We start from the raw sequence: 16,612 nt of genomic DNA on the forward strand, positions 1-16,612 counted from the left end.
GACATTGGTTAGGCCACTGTTGGAATATTGCGTGCAATTCTGGTCTCCTTCCTATCGGAAAGATGTTGTGAAACTTGAGAGGGTTCAGAAAACATTTACAAGGATGTTGCCAGGGTTGGACGATTTGAGCTACAGGGAGAGGCTGAACCAACTGGGGCTGTTTTCCCTGGAGCGTCAGAGGCTGAGGGGTGACCTTATAGAGGTTTACAAAATTATGAGGGGCATGGACAGGATAAATAGACAGTCTTTTCCCTGGGGTGGGGGAGTCCAGAACTAGAGGGCATAGGTTTAGGGTGAGATGGGAAAGATATAAAAGAGACCTAAGGGGCAACTTTTTCACGCAGAGTGTGGTACGTGTATGGAATGAGCTGCCAGAGGATGTGGTGGAGGCTGGTACAGTTGCAACATTTAAGAGGCATTTGAATAGGAAGGGTTTGGAGTGATATGGGCCGGGTGCTGGTAGGTGGGACTAGATTGGGTTTGGATATCTGGTTGGCATGGATGGGTTGGACCGAAAGGTCTGTTTCCATGCTGTACATCTCTATGACTCTAGATTATTGGAACAGCATTTGTGTAGAGCTGGGGTCAGATAGTAATCAGTTAAGAAATTTGTTAGTGGGTTTTGTTTAGCAGAGGGACGAACATAAGTTGCTATTAGTGGAATAAATAGTGGAAATTAGGAGTTCTCTTACACTCACTCACTTTTAGCAGATTATGAGTTAAGGCGAGCATTTTTGGGTGTTTGATTTTAATTAGCAGAGGTTTGACCTCTGCGTCGTAACACCATCCATTAACATAATGGCACAAGTGATCCTCAACGTGAGTCACATTTGTGTGTGTCCATCTAGAGTAAGCGCTGTGATCTTCAGAATAATGATACATTCTTCATAAAATTGTCTGATCTATGAAAATGTAATGGAGGCAATTGTACTGCAATCCCCTTGTTTCAAGGGAAAATAAACTTGAAAGTTGCAAGAAATATTTTTGTAGAAATTCAGTTATTTTTGATATGGTTACCAGCAACAATCATTTCCATAATGCCTAGTTTGTGGAGACATATTCCACCTCATGCAGATTGGCATATTGACCTTTCACGTTTCTGACCAGTGTGTGGATTTAGTTAAGGCCATGAGGCTGCAAGTTTCCATTGTGCGAATTGAAAGGATTCTCTCCGAGACTGTCCTGTTCAGACAGATCATAAAAATGGCAGGGAAAATTGAGCTGCTCTCTCAAACTAGAAGTACTTGACTATATAAAAAAGTCTTAAATGTGAGAAAAGTAAGTTTATCAAAAGCTTCTTTCTGAAACAAAATGATCCATGTCAGGCTTGCCAAGAAACTCCTCAGACAGGACCTGTATAAGTAATTCAAATTCATTTACAGTGGGGGTAACATATTGTAAACTTTAGCTACAATTCAGCAAAAACTGACCATCACAAAATACCCTTCCACCCAAAAGAAGGAGTACTTTGCCTGCCTGTTGCTTCTTTTGAAATACTGTCACTCTGGAAGTCTAACCAGTGCAGTCTTTAGACAGACATGCTACAAAGAATTCAGTAGGGATTTTCCCATGGCCCACTTAAGTGTGTAGGTGACAGTGTGTTAGATGGCAACTAACATGTCAGCCCCATCAATAGGAGAACACTTCCTGGAATACCTGCAGCTGATCGATAGGGTACCTGCACACACTGACCTATCAGATACCTTCGAGCGACCTGGGACACCAGAAACTGCTACCCAATCAGAGATTGCACTTCCCAGTCGCCACCTATTTTAATTCTCCTTCCCGACATGACCATATTTTGGCCTCCTCCATTGCCACAGCAAGCAAAACCGCAAATTGAAGGAACAACATCTCATCTTCCACCTGGGCAGCCTACAGCCCGGAGGACTCAATACTCAATTCTCCAATTTCAAATAACCTTCCTTTGCAGCCTCTCCCCATCCCTTCGACTCCTCCCAACCACCTACCAGACTCATTCCTCCCATTGACCAACCTATCCCCACTTCATCACCCTTCCCTCGCTACCTGCAGCTCCCTCTACGACTACTCCCAGTTCTGAAGAAGGGTTACACCCGAAACGTCGGACTTCTCCACCTCCTGATGCTGCCTAGCTTGCTGTGTCCTTCCAGCCTCCTGCCTGACTACTTTGGATTCCAACATCCGCAGTTTGTTTTTGTCTCAACCCAATCAGGATCTGGCAATTTCTGGGTCCTCAAGTCTGCTGCTTGAGGATGACTTCAGAGGTAATCCTGTGGCAACAGAGTGAGCTTTTATTTAAAAATTGTCGCAGCTTCTGGATTAAGGGGGAGGGAGGTCAGGAGGAACGTTGGCCTGATCTGGGCTGTGGTTTCCGAGACCACCCTTTTGTCATTGGCCCAGACAGGGACAGTTGAAAGCAACGCTGGACTTGATTGGCAGGTCACCATACTTGTCATTTGAGAAACGACCACCTTTTGCATCAGCCAGGGAGGTAGGTGATCAGGGAGGTGCTGAGTTAAGGCTCTTAAATGAACAAGAATTGACTACTTAAGGAACTTAATTGCTAGTGAGTTAAGAAAGATACCCACCGATCTTCTTGCTTAGCATTCAATTGGAGACGAAGCGAGAAGGGGATGAATTCCTTTCCAGGACAAACTCATCCAATTATTTCCTCTTCTCACCACCTCAGTGGAGAAAGATTCCACCCAAAGTTTCAAATTTAATCCAACCTACAACAGTGGGAGAGTGGGACAAAATTTGTCTTACTGTGAAATGCTTATCTGGTGTGTCACTAGATAAATGGAAATTGCGATCTTGTAGATAACATTCACTTTCTCTGAAAAAATAATCTTTTCTTGATGTTCTAAGTTCTGAAGAGAGTGTGGGATCATGTTACTGAGTTTGAGGATCAGTCATGATTCTGTTGAATGGTGGAGCACACTTGATGGGCCAAATGCCTTACCCCGGTCTTACTTCCTATGTTCCTCTGCCAGAAGTTGAAAACAGTGATGATAATATTGTTTGACGTGAGTCATTGGCAGGATCTTTTTTCTTTCATGTTTACTTTGCATTCACATATTACATTTGCCCCAAAGTCAATCCGTGAATTGATTCAAATATTCCATGACTTACAGTAGCAATTCCGTCCCCGACTGTGTTTGTCAGTTTGACTTCCTTTATTAAGGTATTCCATGCATTTTATTATAGACGGTCAACTCTAACTTTTAAAGGAACACATCCAATGATTGTTTATACATACCTCACCTGTTTGCAGAAGGAATAGCTGAAAGTTAAAACAATGCACGAGTTTGCTCACTTGATGACACAAGCTGCTCTCATCGTTTTTATGGCACTGTTTACAGGCTGTTTATCTCATCCATATGTTGCCACATGCTGGTGTGAGAACACACACCAAACCAGACTGATAATGATGGGAATGCTCATGGTCCCATACAGACAAAGGTCACATCCCGTCATTAAGTTTCCTCCCAGAAGTCAGATAAATCATTACAGGTCATCCATAGATTATAAATAGATTGGCACCCTTTTCCCATAATACTGCAGTCCTTGGGAATCAAGAATACTGTCAAAATAGAAGCAGCTGTACAAAAGGACAGATACTTCACACAATTTGTAATAACACTTTTTAACCATACTCAGATCACAGGCACAAATAATCATACTAATCCCTTTTTTAGTATTTATTTCAATACTACACTAAGAATTTTCAATGGCTAGACAGCTGTTATTACAGTGTTGGTGGGATGCATGTGTGGGGACTCTGAGAAATCCATATTGTAACACTGTTCAAAGTAATTGCTTGAAGACAGATTTCTGCCAGGAACCCTACAAAGATGTCCATAAAAATCAAAAGCTTCAGATGATTCTGATGAAATTAAATTAAATAGTTACTCAGGAGATGTTAGACTATTAAATGTGTTGTGTAACTCTTGAGCAACTAGACCTCCACACAACTCCCAGACTCTGACTTGACAGCCGTGTATCGGTGCTAATGAGGGAAACATTCGAATGATAGTGTTGCATTCAATTTCTTGAGCAGAATCGTCTCAGAAATGGGGAGCTCCTTTCTTTCTTTATAAAGAGCTGAGTGGCAACCCGCAAGAGATTGACACTTAAACGGAGACATAAAGTAGGATAATCAGTGTGATTTAAGATCGGTGAATGTAGGAAAGTCTGAATTTAAGCAGGTTAGATTTTTCATCACTTTCCCTGTTTGAGGGTTAAAAGCCCATATCCAGTTCTTGACTGCATTATGCCAATTCTCATTCCAGTTTAGCCCGAAAGAGAGTGCTCCTCAGTTTGATATACTGAACATAAAGTGTTGCAGTAAAACTGGTCTGAAGGAATTCAAAACATGAAGCATCAATTTACAGAGGCACTCCATCAGTTATAGCACTGTCAGTGCCAAGGGTATCAAATAAAATCGGAATCCATTGAAACTGAACCATCCCAATACAGATGTGTTTTTCTTCATTTTGGGCATCTTTAGATTTGCACAAAGAGACAGGATGAGGAGGATCACAGAAATACTTCAAACACATCATCAAATTTGGTACAAGTGCCTGGTGTCAACTGTGCTGTGTGTTTAGACAAATCAGATTTCAAGAGAATCATATTTCAAACCACAAACGGAAAGCAGCTGTCTATAAGTCCTGCATTAACCAATGGTGGATGTCATAAGTGTATTTTTCACCCAAAATCAGGCATTTTTATTATTCACAGTCAAAGGCTACAGGGTTTTGGAAGAAGAACTTGCATTTATGTAGCACCACTTACGACCTCAGGAAGTCCTGATGTGCCTTTCAGCCATAAAACATGTCTGAACTGTAGTCACTTTTGTAACTGGGGGTGAAAACAACTATCAAGTTGCAAATAGGTTCAAATCAACAATGCAAGTTGAGACAGAGGGAGAAATATTGGCCAGGACACCAGAAATATTGGCCAGGACACCAGAAATAACTCTCCAGGTCATTTTGAAAATGGTTGCATGGCATCTCTTGCATCACTGAGAAGGATCAGGACCTCAGTTTACCGTTTCCAAGAGACCAATTATTTTCTGAACAAAAATGATATCATTGATTTATTTACTATTTACGTGCACACTGCTAGCAAAGCAGTTCACGTCTGAATTTGGAAGCTTACTTCTTTTCTATCGTTGAATGATCTAAAGTCAGAAACTACATTGGTCGATACCATCTCATCAAGACATTTAACACGTTCACCACTGAGCATGGTGGGTTAGTGGTTAGCACTGCTGCCTCACAGCACCAGGGTCCCAGGTTCGATTCCAACCTTGGATGACTGTGGAGCTTGCACATTCTCCCAGTGTCTGTGTGGGTTTCCTCTGGGTGCTCCAGTTTCCTCCCACAGTCCAAAAATGTGCAGGTCAGGTGAATTGGCTATGCTAAATTGCCCATAGTGTTAGCTGCATTAGTCAGAGGTAAATGGGACTAGGTGATTTACTCTTCAGAGGTTCGGTGTGGACGTGTTGGGCCGAAGGGCCTGTTTCCACACTGTAGGGAATCTAATCTAAATCTGTCTGCTCACTTGTGGCAACGTGTCTGTATGATTACATGGCCCACAATAATTTGCATGTTTTGCTCTCTCCTGGCTGATGGTCTTTAATATCCAAATGCACATGGTACAGCTAACTGCTGCTTAATAAAGGTAACATGCTTGCTCTCGGGACACTGGCAATGCACTATGTACGACCACACATGAGTTAGATATTCAGGAGTGCAGTCCCTTCTGATTGTGAGACATCTCAGTTGACTTGCAGCACCCACAAATCCATGTGCAGAGTCACTGGACACTGCACAATGACACCCTGCAATCCTCACAAAACCATCCACTCACTCTGCTCAATCACCTCTTTTGGAACTCAATGATTTTCCTGATGGAGCAGCGGATGGTGAACTCAGAAATGGTGCCATTATTTTCAGGTTTAGGCTGGAAGGAGCCAGGCACACAATTGCTCATAGCCACAGTCAATGGCAATATCATTCATGCTCTGCTCTTATGCTGCAGCAACTGGCAGATTCCAGTAAGGATGTCCTTTATGAAGTTTCATTGTCATACCCACTGTTCCTCACTGAGATTCAGGGAGAAGAATGACTTCCTCAACACCCTATGTGAATGCAGCCTCCCATTGATAGCTCTCCTCCTCCATCCTCCTCCTCTCTCTTCCAGCAGTTTTTCCTAATTTGTCAGACCTCTGTTCATTCTCTATGCAAGAAAGGCACAAGTAATTTCCAGAGTCCTCTAAAATGTGCTGACACTCCCTACAACTTCACAAACCACTAAAACATATCTACAGTCAAGAGCCAGAGAGATGATCTTGCTAAATAATGCCTTGGTGCTGTTGAACAGATGTTCAATGGAGAGGTTCAGAGATGGTTTGCTGCAGTTTAAATCTCCACAATGGTTTTGCTTGCATTAAATCATTGCAACAAGAAGCTAGACACCAATAAGGACAAAGAAGCACACTTGATTGATGTTTGATTGATTGTTTGTGGATGTGGTGCCATTCACTCCCTCCATCACCAGTGCTCAGTTGCAACAGTGCGCACCATTAACAAGATGCACTGTAGAAATTCACCAAGCTCCTTAGCCAACAAATCCAGGACCACTACCATACAGAAGGACAAAAGTTTCAGATTCTTGGGAACACTGCAAGTTCACCCTCTCACCATTCTAACATGAGAATATAATTGCTGTTTCTTCAGTATCACCAGATGAAAATCCTGAAACTCCCTCCCTAACAACATTGTGGGTCTGGCTACACCAAGTAGATTATAGCAGTTCAAGGCAGCACCTCACCATTACCTTATCACAGGCATGGGCAACAAATGCTGGCCCAGACAACAATGCCCACACTTCCCATGAGTGATTTAAAAAGTAAAGGGGATTGCCACCACCAATTGCTTATGTTGCGCACACTTGGGAGCTATTCCCCGAGAACACTGGCTTCAAGGAGTTGTATTTCGTGGCCATTTCGTTGTGACTGGGCAGGCAACAGCCTGGTGGTATTACCACTGGAGTGTTAATCCAGAAACCCAAATAATGTTCTGGAGACCTGGGTTTGAATCCCACCATAGAGGATGGTGGAATTTGAATTCAATAAATGTCTGGAATTAAAAGTCTCACGATGAACAATAAACCATTGTCAATTTGTTGAGGAAAAGCTCAATCTGCTCCACTAATGTCCTATAGAGAAGGAAGCTGCTATTCTTACCTGGTCTGGCCAACACGTGACTCCAGAACCACAGCATTATGGTTGACCAGGAACAATAAATGCTGGCCTCTGGCCACATGCAATGAATGAATGAGAAAAAAGGTTCCTTTCTTGAATACAAGGACTAACTACTGGTAGTCTTCAACACACTGCTTATGGTTCTGTTCAGGGTCAAAGAAATTTGACACTCTTAGGGTCTTTCTTGAACACTTAGTTGTATCACAGCCTTTTTAATTAAGGGACCTACAAGTTGCTGCCAATACAGAGAAATAACAGAACCTGTAACAATGGCTTTATTATAATATACATTCTGTATTGTTTCCAAAGGCAAGGCTTTGCAAAGTGGGTGCACTATATCTATTTTATAAAAGAACAACAGAAGCAAAGACCCAAAATTGAGAAGAGGTGGTGGTAGGAAATTTTGAGAAGATTTGTAGCTCAGGTTGGGGTTCTGGATGTAAGTTTGCTCGCTGAGCTGGAAGGTTCATTTCTCAGAGGTGGTGGTGTTGAGAAAAGGGTGGGGTACTTTCGAGAATGGACGATCGGTCAATGGGTTCTATTACTTTAATCAGGATTGGTCATTATTTAAAATCGAAGTACACCACTAAGCAAGTTGCTTGAAGCTCTGATGCTGAATCTGGTGGTGTAGTCAATGCTGTTTTGTTACCCTCTGAACTGCCGAACTGGGAATGGAACTATCTGACCTTATTTTTCAAGGCAGATGAGAGATTAACCAAGTCAGACATTGCCCTTGGGTGTGATTAATAATCAGAAATGAATCCCAGTGCTGAGAATGGCTTGTTGAGGCAAACACTGAACAAACACAGGGGTGGCCTTTCAGATAAATGCCGCAAGAGCATGTTACATTTCCTTCCTATATGGTTTCCATGAGACCACATTTGCTAAACGTTCAGATTTCACCCGCTGGCTACCTTCTGTTATAAGCAAATGACTTCTGTTGCACTGGTACAGACTGTACCACAGATGGACTGTGAGCAAGAGACGGACTGTGAAGTGAAACATTTTCTAACAGATTTTTAAAATTACTGTGCTGAACTTTTAAGTTCCTCCTACTTAAATGCATGTGGTTTAAGGATCAGTTTATTGGCTCTGGAATCAAATCAGTGACAGTGGAATACAGGAAATTTCTGCAAAGAGCAAGATTCTCTTGGCAAATAGACATTGCTCTTAATAGGAACTGACTACAAGGGATTGATTTGTATCCTTCTTTTTGCCACACACGTAAAGATCACTGAACAGCTGTTTTTAATCTCACAGCTACAACCTCATTCTCGATACTTCCAAAGATTGGTGCTACGTTCAGTATCAATCACTGCTGAAGTGGCAGTAAACCGCTGCAATTAGCTGTTCAGATCCAGACGACGCTTTTTTATTTAAAAAAATGGGGCTAAGTCAAACTTCTTCCCAGAAGCCTGATGTACAGGGGCTACTGTGACAACGAAGCCATTTTGTTAAGTTTGGTTGAGGAGACCTTGTGACGCAGAGGTAGTATCCCTCCCTCTGAGCCAGTAGGCCTAGGTTCAGGTCCCACCTCCTCCAAAGGGCTGCTGCAATAATAACTATTTCCTTTTTATTCCCTCCAGCATCATCACAGTTTTCACCACTATAGGGGCTCATATCACAGTGTGGTAGTGTCCCTACCTCTGAGGCAGGAGGTTCAAATCCCACCTACTCCAGAGATATGCCATAACACATCTGAGCAGGTTGATTAAGAAGTAACCCTGGCCCTTGTTTCAATTTTACAAAAGGTGATTGGTGCTGGACATGGCTGAACAGCTTCATCGACAACACAAAACAGCTTGGGCTGACAAAAAGCATGGTCAAGTAAATGAGTATTTGACAGCTTTTCTTTAAAAAAAAAGGAAGGTGTGTATTTGTGAAGCACTTTTCATAACCACCAGATGTCTCAATGCACTTCATACCTGATTGTGGTATCAGAAATCCACCCAATAAATTTTGTTCACAACAAACAGCAATTGGGATAATGACTAGATCGTGTGTTTTTGTGATGTTGATTGTAGGACAAATATTGCTTGCTCTTCTTCAAAATTGTGCCACAAAATCTTTTATATTCAGCGGAACAGGCAGTCGGGTTCTCCATTATTAACATTTCCAGCATCTCTGACAGCGCAGCATACCTTCAGTACTGCATAAGAGTGGCAGATATTCTGGTTCATGCTCAAGTTCTGCAGTGGGGCTTTATCCTTAAAAAGGAGGTGAAGGAGGGGAAAAGTTTAAAGAATAAATTCCTAAGGATCGGAATAAGAGACCACTAATCCTGGGATAAGAAGTGGGAGGCACAGGAGAACAGAGCTGGAGAAAGAATTTGAAAAGGAATCTGGGAGAACCTAGGAGGTGTGGCATGGTGGCTCTCTGGTTCGCACTGCTGCCTCACAGTGCCAGGTCCCAGATCCAATTCCAGCCTCGGGCCACTGTCTGTGTGGATTTTGCACATTCTCCCAGTGTCTGTGTGGGTTTCCTCTGGGTTCTCTGGTTTCCTCCCACAGTCCAAAGATGTGCAGGTTAGGTGGATTTGCTGTACTAAAATTGCCCATAGTGTTCAGGGATGTGTAGGTTAGGCCCATTAGTCAGCAGGGTAAATATATAGGGGAGGGGCAATGGGTCTGGGAAGGGTCTTACTCTTCAGAGGCTCAGTGTGGACTTGTTGGACCGAAGGGCCTGTTTCCACACTGTAGCGATTCTATAAAAAACTTCAAAGACCAAGTTGCCTCATTCCTTTTTGACTTCCCAAATCAGATAGCTCAGATAATCTGAACTCACTTTATTTATCAGTTTTGTGAAATTATAAACATCTAACTGCTTCAGTACAATGGATCTTGAGAATAGCTGGTGTAAAAAGGAAAGTCATGGTGGTGAGACAGAAGTCTGGAGTGTGCCAGTCAGAGCAGGGCAGGTTAAATCACAGCCCCCATTCCCTTACACAAACACAGCTTATGTTTCGATTGAGTGGTGGTCTATATAATTTACCTTCAAGAAATGGGTCAATAATTCTAAATTAAAATTGTGCATTTACATGTCTTTATTACTTTAAAAAAAATTTCAGTATACCTGTAGTCAAAGTTAGGAATGGCTACATACAATGTCTCTTCAGAATTCTCTTTCTGAAAGTCAGGAGCCAGTCACTGGATTCACTAGCTCCACCCAAAGATTGAAGCAATTAAGTAGAGTTCGAGGATTCGTGATCAGACAAGCTTAATCATACACAACACTGGCCGTTTAGGATTCCACAGGTACAAGAAAGTGGGGCACCTGATAGCATTAGAACCATCCTGCAGTATGAGTCAATGTCTGCAATGGAGAATGGGATGACAAAACAGGTAGAAACAATGATACGACACAGAAGAACTGCTTGTACATCACAGGGAATGATGTCAGCATATTGCAAAATGCAGTCAAATGAAATAGAAGAGAAAACAAGATGTTGGTAAAATGTAACATCTGCTTTGCATTTTGAAGATATGCATCCTGTCTTGGAAGGCCACGCTGGCCCTGGAAACCACTTACGTCATAAAAATGTAAATGCTGTGGCGTTCCTGTCAGATCTATCTGTGCAATGTAAATTGAGCACTCATTTAGGTTTTAACTTTGATCTTTTTAACACACAGTGACGCTGAAAATAATATATACAGTCCCAAACCTGAAGGAACTTTCTAGAATTCCCCTGTAGCTTGAACAGCAGGAGCCCTGGAAGCCATCATTACTTTCTCCTTATCTCTGCATCCTGCACTCTAGAGCACAGCGTACTGAAAAATTCTTAATTGCAGCTCAGCCATCAGTTTTTCCATTGAACACCTTCTCAACACACAAAGCTCTTGTATGCCCATGACACAAAGTTGAAATACGCTATTTTTTGGAAGGCATTATTGTTGTCCACAAACAGGGCTTAATATTAAATGTCAAATTTTCTTAGTTGATAGCATCTTTGCACAAAGTGTGATGGTCACAAGCTTATGCTGCACACAGTTCTTGAGCATCTAATATAGCTTGACACTTCAGTGACTGCTGCATTGTCAGAGGGAATATCAGTCTGATGAGACATTGACCCAAAGCCAAGTTCAAGTGAATGGAAAAGTTGCCATAGCACTGCTGAAAGGACAAGATGTACTCCCTGTGCAGTGACTGACATTCTTCCTTCAATCAAAAGAAAATAGATTTTTGTCATTTTCTTTGTGTGTCTCTATTTTGGTGTATGCAGACTGACTGCTGGTTTTGTCTGCATAACAATAATTACACTTCAAAAGAAATTGGCAGTGAAGCAATTTCCTGAGAATAAACTACTGTGACACAACAAACTTAACGATTTAGCATGACATATGAAGAAGGATGGGGAAACTGGAGTTTATATATTTAACAGAACATTTGTTTAAAATTCAAATCAGTAGCTGGCAGAGTGGAACAATCTATCAAATCTTCACTCACTGTGACAGAAGAGGAACTCAGTTGCACATCAATTTGCACTTTCGAATTGTCACAAGGTGAGTTCCTCCTCTTTGTTGGGAGCAGGTGGTTATCATGGAGACCAAATTCTTCTCTGCAGAAAGATCAAGAATTGGCTTTCAGATGCAGATTTCCTACCTGCCTTCTGTCAGCTGGTGCCTCTGGTGAATGATAGGAGAGGTTTAGAAAGTGGACATGGGAAGAATGTTTAAAAATGTAAAAATGTCCAATATCATAATCAAGGAAATCCTAATCATTAAGCATCTCATTCTGTTTTCAATTATTAACTCGTCAATGAAAGGCAGTCTGAATGAAGAGGGTCCCTCGGTGAGGATACTGGCCAACACTAGTTTAGTCAATGGTGAGTGCCTCAGAGATACTCTCCAGTCAGATACAGCTAAGGACCACAACAGACTGTCAATTATAATTCTGGCTAAATCCCATTTCTGAATAATATAAATGGAAGTGTAGGGACAGAGCCAGGATTCCAGGAAGATTCATTGTAAGAAATTTGCTTCACAGAAACTTGTGAAATGGGGCAGACGGAGGGCAGTCTGGTTAAATGAAATGCTATGGGCCAACGATTTTGATCTGCTGTGCTCATCTCCTGCTTCAGTTCACATACAGTCATGTCACTGGCATGATATGATTTTTAGGAAAACTAATACATATACATCTGATCTTTAAGAAACACAATATCATGTATGAAACTTTACCAGTACTAACAGTGTGAAGGGATGTGGTTGTTTCAGAATGACACCAGGAGGTATCATAAAGGCAGTTTAATAACAAGGTTTTGTGCACAGTAGGTCATATTATAATGTATTGTGAGGGGAGCGCAGCATATTGGGTGGTTTGCTGGACCGATAATCTAGAAAAATAGATTCAGCTTCCTCCATGGCATGTGGGGAATATAAATTCAGAATCTACAAAATCTTGACATTTTTGCTGTGGCCCTTAAACTGCAATTTGGGATTTTGGAAACTCTTAGATAAGTGTAGGGGGTCAGTAAGCTCAGCTGGCTTGACATCAGGTCTGCAATGTAGAGTAATTGCAATAATGTTGGTTTCATTCCCACACTGGCTGAGGGTACAACAAAAGACTCTTCCTCATAACCTCTCACCTCCTTTGAGGTGGAGCGAACGTCATGTTAAACCACTGCCAGCCATCTCTATAATGAGACAGCAGCCCTACGGTCTGTCAGACTATGGCAGCCTTACCTTTCAGATTAAGGGCAGATAAGGTCTGCAGATCTGTCATCATTATGTGATTTAATCACACAAACCTTTTTTTTTTCACAAAAGTATCACGGTAAACCAAGAGACTTCCTAATTCCTGACCTATTACAAGAATAAAAATACTAGCCCTCCGATCACCTCAGTCAGACTCTCTTCAATGTTTCCACCATTACTTTCTTCTTCTGTGTGGACTCAAGAGGTCTGTGCATGGCAGTGACTTCTGGCACTGGAAGTTAATACTGCAGACAGCCAATGGGCATGTGCAGACCCTCAGAATGGCTGCACACTTGCATGGCTTAGAGGGAAGCTAGCCTTTCTCTGCTGCACCAGGTCTGTTGTTAGCTTCTTAGTCTCCACCCATTGTATGCAAGTAGCAATAAAGCTGACAGGACCTGAATCCCAAGTGATCTTTTTTTAAAATCGATTCCTGGTAGTTGGGTCCAGGAAGTGGCAATCATAGCATTTCTGATTCCCCCATTCAATTAATTCAGTTCCTGTATCTAACCTCCATTCAGAAATCCTTCCTTTAGGTACAAGAGCCCAAGTTACAGCATTTGGCTGCTATATACAGCCTACCTCATTCATCTGCAGTTTTAATATGTGCATGGGTTCTTGGGTATCAAAGGGATCAAGGGTTATGGGGAGAAAGCAGGAGAATGGGGTTGAGAAACTTATCAGCCATGATTGAATGTGGAGCATTGAATGGTCTAATTTCTGCTCCTATGTCTATGGTCTATCTTAGTGTCAGGTTCTGATGCAAATAATGTTATGATTTTGTGGCCATTGTGGACACATTCCAGCAAGCCATTAGCTACATCAGCTTTAAATGGGAACATTCAATAATCACCGGAGTGTGTTTTATGCTCATTCCTGATGAAGGGCTTTTGCTGGAAATATCAATTTTCCTGCTCCTCGGATACTGCCTGACCTGCTGTGCTTTTCCAGCACCACACTCTCAACTCTGATCTCCAGCATCTGCAGTCCTCACTTTCTCTTATTTAACTGTCTGTTTGTGTCTAGTTTTTAAATATAGTGACTGAAAAACCATAAAGTGAGCAAGATGATGAACACAGATGCATTCGAGGAGAAAAAGTGAAACCATAAAGCAATGTAAGGATATTTTGATAGGATAAATGAAGATATAGAGGAACATTGGTGTGGACCTTACATATCAAATTGTACCTATTCAGCTAAATGATCTGTTTCAGTCCTGGACGTTTATGTCAACTGCCTCAATTCTAGAATATTTTATATGGATGCCGAATGCAAATACTGACAGAAATCTATTGACTTACTCTGTTTCCTTACACAATAAAGTAATCAATTTTTATTTTATATCTTCAAGTGTTGAGGCCCTGTTTTGTTATTTAAAATAATGGGTTTGAGTTAATATTGCGGCAAAGACAAGGAGGGGAGATTGGACTGAAAGGGAGACTGTGCAGAACTGGGAACAAGCTGGAACGAAACTCTCAAGAGAAGTATTCACGACCAAAACCAAGTGAGGTAATGCAGCATTTTTACAATTTGTTTGTTTTCTTTTAACTGAGAGACCACCTACAGAGATACTTGAAACTGGGGAAATACAGACTCTTGGGAAAAATGAGGTTGTTGTTCCTCACGTGAAGCCTGCTGTCTGCCAGAGCTGACCTGTCTGAGAGCTCTTAAACACACAGCTGCCTCATGTCATCATGAGCTGTCGGAAAAGCAGCGAGTGGAAAGAAAGCCAGACACTTCCAGCTGATTGAAACCTACCTGACTCTTCTAGCTGCCAGTTCAATTTTTCACTTGAGACTTCAGCAACACTGCCTTTGTGGAGATGGGTGAGCAGTAAAGTTGTGGTTTAAAAGAAGGTCCATGGTGGAAGACGTAAGGTGCAGAATCAGAATGAAAAATGGCGATAGACCCAGAGACTGTAGGACGATGAAACAGAAGTAGGCCATTCAGCCCATTGAGTCTGCTCTACCATTTAATGAGATCACTGCTGATCTGATAACTCAACTCCACTTTCTTGAATTTTCCTCTTTGCTCTTGATTCCTTACTGATTAAAAATGTCTCAACGTTGAATAGATTTAACAACTCAGTCTTGACAGCCTTCTCTGGTAAAGAATTCCACAGATTCATTATCTTCAGAAGAGATTCTCATCATTTGTCTTCAGTGGGTGACCCCTAGTCTGAGACTGTGTCATCTGATTCTGGACTCTCCTACAAGAGAAAAAAACTCTCTGCATCTATCTTGTCAAGTTCTCCAGGAATCTTATCTCCAGTGAGTACAGCCCAACCTACTCAACATCTTCTTATAAGACAGTCTGATACCTGGTATGGGACAAGTGAACAACCTTTGAACTGCCTCAAAAGGCAGTATACCTCTCCTTCGAAAAGGGATCAAACACTGTCCACAGTACTCCACATGTGATGTTAGAACCCCTATTGATCATTCATTATTATTGTTCTTTTATCAGTTTTGAATTGTGAGCCAGAAATGACTTGAGGACTTTGGAACAGCTTATGGTGAAAGGAAAAGAACAGACCAAACAAGCTTCGTTTGTTTGTGAGGACAGGTCTGAAGGCTAATTGCAGACTGATTCTTTAACTAAAAGAATTCCAACAGACACAGAGATTCTGGAAAAAGCATTGTATTTAAACAGATAACAGAAGTTGGCTATTAAGATGATCAGTACCTGGGCATTGGTTCCAACAAGTCTTGAAGAGACCCTCTGCTCAAGCAGATGATAGTTGTTGAATGGTAATGGACACCTTGGAGGAATTGGTTATTCTACCAGGGTGGAACCAGATTTGAAGTTATTTCTTTGAACAATGTTTTCTGAGAGATAGCTTTTGATTACTGCTGGGACAGCATGAAAATTTGAAAGTTCCCCTACCTAATCTGCTACAACAGTTTCCAGAACCCCAAAGAAGAGAAAACTGATCCACAAGTATTGCTGCCTTTGTCTAAGTGAACTGAGAAGGTGATCATGATCAACATTTCTGAAAAGCAGCCAAGGAGTCTATATTTATACCTGTGAAGCCATCTAACTCATCTGACCAGTTTTGGTATCTTCTTTTCTTTTAATCCCTTAACTGTGTCTATGTGTCCGTTTGTCTATCTTATGTGACTAGGTGCTGAAAACAAATGTTTTGGGTTTCACGCATAGACCTCAGCTTACCACGCTTAATTGTTCCTCTGCTAAAAAAAATTAATAAAGTTTTAAGTATTTTGTTTGAGATACAATTCCTGTATCTGGAATTGATTATTCACAAAGTCTGGGATTGGTTATTCAAAAGTCTGGTTAGGAACCATTGGAGTAATTACTGGGGGTCCTCAACAGTTTAATTTCACTGTGTTGCAAGTACAGATGTAAAAACGCTGATTTGGTTCAGCTGTTTCATAATCGCGGTCTGACCTTGTAAGGTTTTAGCAAAACCTCCCTATTTTTATATTTCATTTTATTTGAAATAAAGGCCAACATTCCATTTGCCTTCCTTGTACTTGCTGAACTTGGATGTTAGCTTTATGTGATTCATGCTCAAGGACTCCTAAATCCCTCTGTTCTATAGCTTTCTGCATGCTTTCATCATTTCAGTGATATTCAACTCCTCCGTTCTTCCTGCCAAAGTGCATAACTTCCCAATTTCTCATCTGAAAGGTGTTGCCCACTT

General features: G+C 41.5%; 1 protein-coding gene across 3 annotated transcripts in view; it reads right to left on the minus strand.

Moving 5' to 3' along the window:
- fhl3a (four and a half LIM domains 3a) overlaps positions 1–16,612 on the minus strand; it is a 111,264-nt gene that overhangs the window by 49,702 nt on the left and 44,950 nt on the right. Inside the window, exon 1 of one of the 3 annotated variants that reach the window (XM_043717824.1) lies at positions 14,707–14,729. The exons of the other annotated variants lie outside the window; for them this stretch is intronic. The gene's annotated coding sequence lies outside the window, so the exon portion shown is untranslated. Of the gene's footprint in view, positions 1–14,706; positions 14,730–16,612 lie in introns of those variants that run through there. 3 annotated transcript variants of the gene reach the window in all.

Source organism: Chiloscyllium plagiosum, chromosome 27 (genome assembly GCF_004010195.1).
Source record: "Chiloscyllium plagiosum isolate BGI_BamShark_2017 chromosome 27, ASM401019v2, whole genome shotgun sequence".
Taxonomy (NCBI): domain Eukaryota; kingdom Metazoa; phylum Chordata; class Chondrichthyes; order Orectolobiformes; family Hemiscylliidae; genus Chiloscyllium; species Chiloscyllium plagiosum.